We start from the raw sequence: 11,610 nt of genomic DNA, 5'->3' as shown, positions 1-11,610 counted from the left end.
CCAAAAAACTGTTTTGATCTATACATCTATATTTTATGTATTCATTTTACCAATGAAAATGTAATCAATGCAGTTAAATCATAGAAATACAATACTGGTTAAATTACATTTCCCTGCTTTGCCTGAGGCTATTTAAAAGTCACAAATACAATTCTCCATTTGGGTCAGTATTGGCTCTAGTGAACCTATAACCCATCGGGTTTGATATGTACAGGATGGGTAATAATGGTTGACCAAGTCGCACGCATGCAGACTTCCTCACACAGGCACATGTTGTGTCCTTTTGTAACCAGGGAGTCACTTTCTACTTCTGTACAGTCAAATTGTAGAAGCTGACAGTCCTTTTCTTTCTTTTTTTTATGTCCCCAAATGTGCAATACTGCTTTTGTCACTTCTACCTAATTCCATGCTCTTACACCTTCTGGGAAGCTATTAGTGCCCATGGAACATCCCCCACTGATCAGGGGGAAGCTTTCAACCCAGGTCATCTTCAGGTCATGCAACCCTCTGTGTAGAGTAGGAAAGAGTAATATAGCTTGATTATATTAGCTTTATAGCTTCTCCCCATAAACACTCCAGTGCTAAACCCCTAACCAATGGTTTACATAGGATAAATGCTGTACTGTATTTGAACACAGCCAACCAACTGGAGGGCTCAATAAAGTAGGCAGCATTATCATCGGAGTTCAGCGGAGGCAAGGTGACGCTAAAGGATCATTTTTACAACTGCTACTCTAAGGTACAGTTTCATCAACACAGACTAAAAAATCCAGTTCAATAGAGATAGTTCAGGACTATGATACATCTTTGTCTGTGAAACCTGAAGTTAATAATTTCCACATACTGGTAATTTGGTTTCTATACTCTCTCTGAAGTTACACTAAAGAATGGACGGTCAAAGCATTTCAAATGTTCTTAAGGATTCACATCTCACTGCTGTAGCTTTGTAGGAACTGGTGTTGTTCACACTGGGGTCCTACTGCAATGCTGGTAGCAATACTATGTAACATTATTTCATATAATACCGAATATCTTCAGGGATAGAGATTCTGTTATGCAATACTTTTTATCTCAGAAAGATAAGTATCAAAACGATTAACCTTTCAATAAGCAAACTTGAGAGAATGATGGTGCTTTCGAACTTGAACCCCACTTAAAAACAGTCCCTAAGTGCATATAAAGGATATTAATGAATGGCCCAAGATCTATCCTAATGTGTTCTAATTTAATCTGATCAAACATTTAAAACATTTAAAGGAGCAATAAAGGAACTTATTTATCTTTCTTTTTCAGTGCTTCCATTGACTTCAGTTGGTTGTGCTACAACCAGACGAGGTAAATCCACAGTTTGGGTGGAAAAACAACACCACTGATACGTGAATTGGCCTTGGCAGTTAAAAGATGTCTCACAAACGAAGTGGTTGATTAGTTTTACTTTCAACAGACTCTCCCTCGATGGGCCCTATGTATGTCAATGTAATGATAGATTCATTTCCCTATGAGAAGGAAAGAGCAGATGCTCTGGGCCAGCTTCTACCACAGCTCAAGTCCCCTGGGAACACATGACCATGTGTTTCAGACTATCCCTCAGGCCTTTATTTTATTAATTCAGCAGTTTCAGCAGATGTCTGTTTGGGCTGACATTTATGATACTCTCTTGTGTATACTTGACATCTAACCCTGAGAAAGCTGAGAAAGCAAAACACATATATACCCATTTCTGGATTTATTTAGCTACCATACATTTCAAGAAAAACAACTGATCTGATATCCATTTGCACATAGCTTTCAATAACTTGGATGAAATGTCATTGCCACACAACTTCATGAGCGCTAGAAATGTCTGGAACCGTTTCCTATAAGCCAACCAACATTGTGGTGTTGCATAGGGCCGCAGCATTAAGGCGGATCCTCCAGGCCTTTGAACAAAAACCAGAGGGGACAATTGCCTAAGTAATTAGACTGAATAAATAACACTGTGATCATGTATATGACCAGGCAGCCCTGTTTTAGAAGAACTTTTTGTAACATTGTGTTTTATTTATATGTTTATATTCATACTTCTGGTGGCTTCAGAATGTGTACTTTATCCTCCTGGAAATCCTCCTCCATTTCTCATGTCCTGTCCTGTCCACGCCTATCTGTCTAAATGCATGTCCATCTTTCTACCCAAGAAACAACCAGTCCCATCACTGAGCTGGCAGCTGTCACTATGCTTAGGGTGGGGGATTCATCAAAATGTAGTTCACCAGATAGAATGGCTTTGAAATTTATGGCATGGGCCTCACGGTTGCAAAGGTCAGTGGAATATCAAGAGAGACACACATTGTTATCCTTATTACTCATGTGTCAAATAATTTGTTGAGGTAGGGGGAAATGTCTTCCTTCCTTTCATTCCTGCCTACATGCAAAAACTTAAATAAGGAAGTGGTCGGATAAAATGGATACTAAGCTATGGTAAGATACTGTCAAAACAGAAGTGTGTTATGTTCCACGTGTCATCCAACAACACTGAGGAGTTTACCACTGGGCATCCCCACAGTGATCATAGACATGTTTACAGCCCAACAGAAGTCATCCCCACAGTGATCATAGACATGTTTACAGCCCAACAGAAGTCATCCCCACAGTGATCATAGACATGTTTACAGCCCAACAGAAGTCATCCCCACTGTGATCATAGACATGTTTACAGCCCAACAGAAGTCATCCCCACAGTGATCATAGACATGTTTACAGCCCAACAGAAGTCATCCCCACAGTGATCATAGACATGTTTACAGCCCAACAGAAGTCATCCCCACAGTGATCATAGACATGTTTACAGCCCAACAGAAGTCATCCCCACAGTGATCATAGACATGTTTACAGCCCAACAGAAGTCATCCCTACAGTGATCATAGGCATGTTTACAGCCCAACAGAAGTCATCCCCACAGTGATCGTAGGCATGTTTACAGCCCAACAGAAGTCATCCCCACAGTGATCATAGACATGTTTACAGCCCAACAGAAGTCATCCCCACAGTGATCATAGACATGTTTACAGCCCAACAGAAGTCATCCCCACAGTGATCATAGACATGTTTACAGCCCAACAGAAGTCATCCCCACTGTGATCATAGACATGTTTACACCCCAACAGAAGTCATCCCCACAGTGATCATAGACATGTTTACAGCCCAACAGAAGTCATCGCCACAGTGATCATAGACATGTTTACAGCCCAACAGAAGTCATCCCCACAGTGACCATACATATGTTAACACCCCAACAGAAGTCATCCCCACAGTGACCATACATACAATGGATATAAAAAGTCTACACACCCTTGTTAAAATGCCAGGTTCTTGTGATGTAAAAGAATGAGACAAAGATAAATCATGTCAGAATCTTTTCCACCTTTAATGTGACCTATAACAATTCAATTGAAAAACAAACTGAAATCTTTGAGGGGGAAAAATAAGGTCATATCTGTTTGGAAATATTCTCTAATTTCCGTCTTAGGTTTTTGTCAAGTGATGGAAAAACAAAACCCCATTTGCAAAGTCTGTGTGTGGTAAAAGTCTGTTGAAATGTTATCCTTTGTTCCTTGCACATAATTTAACCTACCTGCCAAACAAATATGTATATACAGTGGATATAAAAATTCTACACACCCCTGTTAAAATGCCAGATTTTTGTGATGTAAAAGAATGAGACAAAGATAAATCATGTCAGAATTTTTCCATCTTTAATGTGACCTGTAACGTGAACAATTCAAGTGAAAAACAAACTGAAATCTTTGAGGGGGAAAAATAAAAAACTCACAATCACCTGGTTGCATAAGTGTGCACATCCTTTAACTAATACTTTGTTGAAGCACCTTTTGATTTTATTACAACACTCAATCTTTTTGGGTAGGAGTCTATTAGCATGGCACATCTTGACGTGGCAATATTTTCCCACTCTTCTTTGCAAAAGCTCTCCAAACTTGGCAGAACTCCTGTGCAAAGCCCTCTTCAGATCACCCCACAGATGTTCAATTGGATTCAGGTCTGGTCTCTGGCTGGGCCATTCCAAAACGTTCCTCTTCTTCTGGTAAAGCCATGCTTTTGTGGATTTGGATGTGTGCTTTCGGTCGTTGTTACAGTGGGGAGAACAAGTATTTGATACACTGACGATTTTGCAGGTTTTCCTACTTACAAAGCATGTAGAGGTCTGTAATTTTTATCATAGGTACACTTCAACTGTGAGAGACGGAATCAAAAACATAAATCCAGAAAATCACATTGTATGATTTTTAAATAATTAATTTGCATTTTATTGCATGACATAAGTCAGTGGTTGGATAGATGGGCATTAAGGTATGAGGTGACATTAAAGATCAATACAGGAGGTTACACAAAGAGAGGAGAAAGGCCTATGTTCATGAACAAAATGAAAAACAAACTAGAACAAATGTTGAGACAAAGGCTAATTAAAAACCCCAGGTAGGTACATTTGTCCTGGGAGTCCTTAAACGCCAACTGTTTGACCAAGAGGGGTTTTACATCCGGATTGGCATAAACCCGCTCTTGTTTCAGTTCATTCTAGATCCAGAGAAGTTAAAAAATCAACTGACCTCAAATAATATGACTGGCATATTAGATTAAGATAAGTTACATAGAAAATAATGTAATCTGTGTATAGATACATTTAATTTAGTGTTTTAAGTATTATAATCACAAATAAATAAATTAGACCCATATTTAACAACATACAGAACATGTGCTGCAGCCTATATGTCACCTCCAGATACACAGGAGATACACACTGAAATGCTAAATTAATTGACTGCTGTGCTATAATCCTTGCATGACAGGTAATCCTGAGATTAGTTCCTTTGGTTGTTAATGGGGGTCTGGACACATAGCCCTAATGAGATGGTTGGGACTCTATTGCCTATAGTATAGTGTGTTCTATACACCAGAGCCTATGGACTTATATGTTTTCTTACTAGCATTTGGCTGGATTTAAATATATTTTCTTGGTTACATTTTCAGATTTTACATATATTTTGTTACTAACATTTGGCTGTATTTAAAGACTTCTCCAAGAGGTGCCACTGTGCAAACTATCATTTTCATCAGTATCAAACTATTCACAGCGTTTTAGGAAACTTGTACTTTCATCTTATACTGATGAGGTGAACTTAACCTTGTCTTAAAGCAGTTCAACATCTAACGCAGCGTGTGTCAGATTCACAGCTGACTGCACAGTTCAAGAGGATTCTCACAATCGAGGGAGACATGAGACAAGCTTGCAAAGGGGCTTTGTGTGTGTGTGTGTGCATGAATATTCATAATTTCATTACTTGTCCAGTAACAACATTCATTAAACATAATATATGCATTGTAATAGTTATAAGACAGAATGATCTCCTTGATCTCCAGACTGCAAATTATATTTTTACACATCAGTTCTCTATTCATTTACTGACCAATCTAATCATGACATTTAGTATCATACCATCAATGTCAAGTAGGCTGATCTATTTCAACAAGTTGTTGAAATAGATCAGTCTAGAAAGGGTTATAAAGCCATTTCTGAGGCTCTGGGACTCCAGCGAACAACAGGGAGAGACAAACAGGGTGGTGGTAGTCTAATGGTGTGGGGATGCTTTGCTGCCTCAGGGCCTGGAAGACTTGCCATCGTTGAAGTCCAGACAGAAAACACCACGTATGAGTTTAACCATTTATTAGAGAACTTATGCACAGCCTTGTATGTGCAAGTCTTGGCATTAGGTTCTGCTCTTTTAGGATAACTCATTGCCATCACATGATCGTGTATACAATACTACCACAATAACAAACCTTTGATATAAGTTATGCAATTCCCATGGCAATGAGCAAGGTACGCAGTACCGATCCACCCCTCACAAGGAACAGAGAATCTAACAGGTGAAAGCAGGGGTGGTGGGGTGGGTGTGTACCCTTATACTAGTACAGGCTCAACACCGACTGAGTGACTACCCTCATGTTTATATAGACAAGCTGCCATCTGACATGGTGATAAGAGCGATCCTGCACCAGGTGATGTATAGCTGACCAATAACTACTCAGGCTTCCTGGCTGAACTGGCTACATTAATGAACCATGAATTCAGCTGTCTACCAGAACATGTTGATGGAGAATGTCTGGTAATTAGTCTGTGATCTGAAGCTAAAGTGTAACGGTCTACCAGAACATGTTGATGGAGAATATCTGGTCATTAGTCCGTAATCTGAAGCTGAAGTGTAACTGTCTACCAGAACAAGTTGATGGAGAATGTCTGGTCATTAGTCCCTGATCTGAAGCTGAAGTGTAACTGTCTACCAGAACAAGTTGATGGAGAATGTCTGGTCATTAGTCCCTGATCTGAAGCTGAAGTGTAACTATCTACCAGAACATGTTGATTGAGAATGTCTTGTCATTTCCGTCAATTACAATTGCAGAGAATAGTGGGCTCAGATTCCTCCACAGCGATGTGACAGACTGATCTCCAGTTATAGGAATAGTTTGGTTACAGTTGTTGAAGCTTAAGGTGGGGCAAGTCGCACAGGGCCAGTTAGTGTAGGATGACTGTTGTCCTTAAATAAATACAAGTCGCACAGGGCCAGTTAGTGTAGGATGTAAATAAATACAATTGTTATTTCAACAGTGAATTTTGTGTTAACTGGGGTTCTCTTTGTCTCATATTACATCTTGTTTGATGATCTGGCACCATTCAGTGTGATAAATATGCAATAATAGAGGAAATCAGGAAGAGAGCATATACTTTTTCACAGCACTGTATATTAGCAGTTTCACCTACAAATTTAATTAACATTTTCCAGCAACAGTGTTGAAATGCACTGCCCAATTTATTTTTAGGAAAAATATTGCATATAGTTATAAATGTTCAAAGAAAAACAAATTATCATCAATAAAAAATTGTATTCAAAAATATGTATGCCACAATTATTAACACCCCTAGAAACTGTAATGAACAAAATCTAATTGATGTGTACAGTTTTTAAAAAACAAGTCCACCCTCTGGAAAGTTCTCGTTTCTTTTTACATATTTGGACACATGGATATTTTAGCTCATTTCCAACTACATTCATTGATAAAGGTAACCCAATGTAAAACCTGAACTAAAAAAACATATAAATCTAAGGCCTAGTCCACGTACACAGGTATTTTTTTAAACCAGCACTATTTTGGCTACGTCCACCATTGCACAAAATTGCCTCATGTAAACAAAAGAGAAAATGACGCACACTCTGATGTCAAACAAAAGAGATAATGACGCACACTCTGATGTCAAACAAAAGAGATAATGACGCACACTCTGAGGTCAAACAAAAGAGATAATGACGTACACTCTGATGTCAAACAAAGGAGATAATTACACACACTCTGATGTCAAACAAATTTTTAAGGCGGACAATTCGACATCCAACAAAGGAGACAATGACTCACACTCTAATATCAAACAAATAACGGCACAAATGGCTGATTACAAGACAAGAACTCAGTTCTTCCTTCCTACATGTCAACACTGAACAAGGAGTTCTTGAATATCTTCACCCAAGAAGGAGTTTTTCAAAAGGTCCGTTTTCAGTGACCTATAATGCAGTATGCGTGCGGACAAAAGGCCAAAACACATAGAAAAACCTCAGTTTTAAAACATACCCGTGTACGTGTCGTCTCCTATAATGTTTAATGAGGTAGGAGAAAACAGGAACGAATTTAAGACCTTACAGAAACTCTCCAGGTCCCTCAGAGTCCTTGGTCCTCTTTTGTGCACTCTCCACTTCAGCTCACCATAGGTTTTTTATGTTATTTAGGTCAGGGGACTGTGAAGGCCATTGCAAAAGACTTATCCTATAATCAGCTAACAATGTTAATGTGGATTTGATGGTATGCTTCGTATTGTTGTCCGACTGGAAGATCCAACTATGATACAGTCTTTTTGCCTGCAGGTACAGGTAGACAGGTTTTGACCAAAAATCTCCTTGTACTTAATGAAGTTAATGTTGCCATGTACCCTGCCAAAAGCTTAATTCTGGTTCCAATCAAAGCAACAATGACATGTAACAAACTCCAGGGGCTTACATTGGAAGTTAGGTTACTGCAAAGGTTTTCTTCTGGCAACCCTTCCAAAAATCTTGTTGGCTTTGATGTGGTGTCTAATTGTAGTTTTGGAGACTTGGTGACCCCAAAATATAAGTAACATCTGCAATTTGCCTGCTGTGATTTTTTGACACATGAACCATCCTTCTCACTGTGTCTGGTGGGAAAATACACATGCATCCTTTTCCAGGCAGGTTTATAACAGCCACAGCTGTTTTATATTTTCTTTTCATTGCCCTAAAGGTAGACATTTGTATTTTCAGGCATGTAGCTATCTTTTTATAGCTATTATCTGATTTATGAGGTTCAACAACCTTTTGTCTCATTTCATTTGTGTGTTCTCTGACCTTCCCCATGTCGAAAAACAACTGACAGAGATTAACCTGTGGATCTAGTCATATTTAGAACCAAATTAAACCAATGACAAGCATACTAGCTACCCAATTAGTTCATTTGTCTAGTTTTCTTTCTAAATGTCTGGAATGATAAGATACAGCCCCTCCAAAATGCTTCAATATGCATTATCATTGGTTTCAAAGAAAAGCTTGATTTTACTTTTCAAATATTCACAGAATGACGGTTCCTTTCAGGAGCTAAGCAGGATCTATGATTGCCTCTCTTAATTGGCTGGCTCAAACCTTACACATTGTAGGAGATTATTTAAAGCACTGCACTTGGCCAAATGTATCCTGGACTACAAACAGCTACATATGGAGATATCAAAATGCCAATGTGTGCAGGTTTTGCTCCATCACCCGAGCAGCATTGCCTAGCATCACCCCAAAATCAACTTCCCACCCATACTCCTTCCCCTTAGCTCCAAAATGCTTGTGTGGTCAAAGATTACCCGGACGATGGAGAGTAGCTCAGGTAGGGGCAAGAGCAGCACTGGTCCTTGACACCTGTCATACTGCAGAGTGTTTACAGGCCTTGAGGTAAGCCGTTAATTGAGATTACAGCTGTTTCCTTAGAATCTGTGTCCACCTGTATGGTCTGTTTGAATACTTTTTGTCATAACAGCCAGGTTTCTCGGCAGTTTCTTGTGAAAATATATGCTGTATGCCTAGTTTCGAAAAGGAGGAAAAATAGAAAATGAATTTGAAAGACACATAAATGCATGAAGTACATGCCGAACCCAGGCATGCAAGTCCATTTATAGGGTCCTATGAAATCTTTTTTAATTAGTTAATCCAGAAATGTCACCAGAGTTTTATCCTAATTTGCTCTATTTACTTAGGAACATATTATTATATAATTAATGTGATATCAATATCAACTAATATTTTTTATTCTTTTACATCATTTAATGTCATTTTGGTTACTTGTTTTAATAAGGGCAAACTATCCCACTGGAACCCCCAAATAAAATGAATTATCACCTCCTCCCTCCATAATTGTAAATAAGTCATTTTTAAAGAATAGTCAGTTCACAGTAAAATGCAAATAAAAATGCAAATAAAAACAGAATACATTCATGGGCAAATCATTTAATCCCTATATCTAAAAATAGTACAAAGACAACATATCAAATGTTGAACCAGAGAAACGTTTCAAAACAGTTGGTACAGGGGCATTTTTATTAGTGTGTTGCATCTCCTCTTCTTTTAACAACACTCTATAAGAGTTTGTGAACTGAGAAGACCAAATGCAGTAGTTTTGAAAGTGAAATGTTTTCCTATTCTTTCTTGATATAATATTTCAGCTGCTCAACAGTTCTTGGTCTCCTTTGTCATATTTATCATTTCATAATGAGTCCAGTTTAGCACCCGGACTCTTTTACTATGGAGCCATGCTGTTGTGAAATGTGAAAAAGACATGGATGCAGAGACACCGACAGGGGGGGACAACTGTGAACGCTGTCCCGGGCCCAGGCCTGGGGGGCCCATTTGGTTGGCTTAAATATAATTATTTGTGGTGGAGGTAAACTAAATAAGAAACATTAGTCAGTTTAACACAATCGTCAATGGAGTCTAGTGACTGTTGAAACGTGTAATGCCGTGGCGTAGTGGTTAAAGACAGTGCCTCTCATGTGGAAGACCTAAGTTTGAATCTATTGAGAGCAACAACATTTATTAATTATTTCTGGTAGATTCCACAATCCTTTCGTCTTTTCACTTCATGAAAAAGTTTGTTATCCTCACCTTCATTGATAGTTATTGTATAAATGTCATTCACGAATGAAAGAAAAAAGTATGTTGTTTTGCCATGAAAGAAAAAAATATGTTCTAATGCCATGAAATGAAATAACTTTGGCAGACTTGCTAGCAATTGCTCAATTCTTATGACTATTCCAATAAGTTAGTAGATACTGGTAAAGCTTATCACTGGCTAATACGCTGTTAAAACGGCCAGTGGCTAACGCAATACATAGACGCTATTTGTGGTGGAGGTAAACTTAGTAAGAAACGGTTTATTCTACCAACAGCCAATTGGTGATACCCTAACACCTACACCAATCAGAGGGATATCCTAACACCAGTACCAGTACAAATGTGTTGTCCATAGGGAGCGAAGTTTGCTTTCTGTACGAAACTATAATGGCAGCTTGAGACCAGGATGTCAAAATGTCAATTCCTCCCTTGTCTGCTACAGTATACACTATGAATGCAGCAAAGAAGTGAAAGACTTTTGACCAACTCTCAATAGCTAGCTACCAGGAACGCTAAGCTAACATTTCTCTATTGGGCATTGGTGCGGAACCGTTTTCTGACCGATGAGTAATTGCAAAATGCTGTAATCTTTTTTACTGAAAAAATCCTACTTAAGAAGCAAAAAAAACATTGCCACCATGCTACCAAAACAAGGAGCACAGAAATGGAAGAACAAACCTAAAAGAGAACATTAAAATGTGTAGCAGTAAAGTAATGGCTGATTGTGACTGAGTAGGTAATGAATTGAAAAGATGTGACACAGCTTAATAAATTACCTGATTTGAAAACAAAGTGATTTGAATGTGGCCTAGTTATGAATTAAAACATTAAACAATAATGTTTTTTGGACAGTAATATCATTACTATTTATACATTTTTTGGCCTGTGTTTGGGGTCCGAAATTTTCAATTCTGTCTCAGTTCCTTGGATTCCTGTCGGCGTCCCTGTCAGGATGGCAGCATATGTTGCTCCAAATCTGTATATATTGTTCAGCATTAATGGTGCCTTCACGGATGTGCAAGTCACCCATGCCATGTACACTAATGCACCCCCATACCATCACAGATGCTGGCTTCTGAACTGGGCACGCATACAAGCTAGATTGTCCCTTTCCTTTTTTTTGCCAGAGGATGCAGTGTCCATGATTCCCAAATATAATTTCAAATTTTGATTTGTCAAGCCACAGGACAATTTTCCACTTTGCCTCAGTTCATCTTAAATGAGCGCAGGCCCAGACAATATGGAGGCGTTTCTGGATCTTGTTTATATCTGGTTTCTTCTTTGCATGGTAGAGTTTTAACTTGCATTTGTGAATGCAGTGACAAACTGTGTTCACAGAAAATGG

This window comes from Esox lucius, chromosome 15, assembly GCF_011004845.1.
Source record: "Esox lucius isolate fEsoLuc1 chromosome 15, fEsoLuc1.pri, whole genome shotgun sequence".
NCBI classification, from domain to species: domain Eukaryota; kingdom Metazoa; phylum Chordata; class Actinopteri; order Esociformes; family Esocidae; genus Esox; species Esox lucius.
Note: the sequence above shows the minus strand (reverse complement) of the source record.